Raw genomic sequence first — 1,576 nt, 5'->3', positions numbered from 1 at the left:
AAATGGGAGTGAAGACAATACAAAAAACTTCATGACTTTGCAGACAAACAAAATTACTTAGGGTTCATTTGAAACAGCATCAAAAAGTCGGTTAGATTACCAGAGGAAGAGTTGAAAGAAAGACTGGAGTCAATAAATAAAATGTTAGAAGGCGTAGAACCTTGGAGCCTCACACATGCAGACACAGTCATAGGCAAAATAGCTCACCTGATATATAATCTACCACGCATGAAACCCTAAATGAGAGGATTATACGCACGGTTACACCCTTAGAGGAAACCAAACACTGTAGAACTTATAACCCAACAAGGGTTATACAGAGCTGGAAGAGGATAATATACTAATATAATGACTAGTAGAAGTTGTCTGAGACTGCTCTTCTAAAACAACACAATCAGGAAAAGGTGCTTTTGTATTGAGTACAGATAAGGCACCAGAGGAATATAACTTTCACACGTATTTTAACTTCAAAAGCACAATTTTTATTACTATCAACACTGCTATAATGTTATTCCCAAATGATAACTGAAGACAATAAGCGATATCTTTATGATATTATTCCCAATAAGTCTTTTTGACTGCAATACTAAAGTAAATTTCTCTTTATAGCTATAATAAAGGGCGTATTTAAGTAACCAGGTACTATTAAAAAAAGTTTATGATGATAAACAAAATAATAACTGCGTAAATGATAAACAAAAAAGGGGAACAACAGTCCCAAAATCCTCTCAAATCATATATAACAATGTACTCCAACTTTTACAATGGTCAACAGCCTCAAAACCAATCAAATCCGCCCAAAAATCCCTAAAAACCCTATGATGACGCAATGTAATGATTTTGTTACTAATAAATGATGTGATTTTCACAGCTAAAAGTGATCAATGACGCAATAATATGATGTACAGAACTTCTTATGATGAATACAGGTGATTTTTTCCTTGTAAACTAGCTGAAAACCAAATTTTGAGATTACGAATTTTTTCAGATGAGGTCCAATTTTTGATTACTAAAGTGCATCTTGTATCCCTTGTGTTACTGATCATTTATCACCCCCATATGACCTATTTCTGATGAGTGATGAGTAAGATATTGAGTTGTGAAGGTAAGGTTTTTAGTATTACATGTTGACTTGTGACTGTAAATTTGAGATTCACGCCAATTTCTTATTTGCCTTATAACCTTTTACATAAATCTCTGCTACTATTGATTTAAAGTTGGTATACATTATGTAATCCACCATTCTGCGTTGAATGAGCTATCTACCAATCTAATCTGACGTCATTTGACATATGTAATGAGCTGAAGACCTTCATTTTTGACAAAATTTACCCATTTTCTTCACTTTTCACAGCTGCTACTCTCTTTTTCTTGCTCATGTAATATGACATCATCCTCTATAGCCTTAAAAATCCCGGAAAATCCTCTTGGCAACCTTAAATTTCACTATTACCACCATTACATATGCAAACTACATGTATACCTCTTGTTTACCAACTTCAAAAAAGTACCTTTTCTCTAATAACTTCTGTTTCTTCTTATCAATCTTCAAGATTACACTTGTTACAGTATGATA

The sequence above is a fragment of the Melampsora larici-populina genome (genome assembly GCF_000204055.1).
Source record: "Melampsora larici-populina 98AG31 unplaced genomic scaffold MELLAscaffold_65, whole genome shotgun sequence".
In the NCBI taxonomy this organism is placed as follows: Eukaryota; Fungi; Basidiomycota; class Pucciniomycetes; order Pucciniales; family Melampsoraceae; genus Melampsora; species Melampsora laricis-populina.
The sequence above is the reverse complement of the archived record's forward strand: the minus strand, read 5'-3'. Positions refer to the sequence as shown.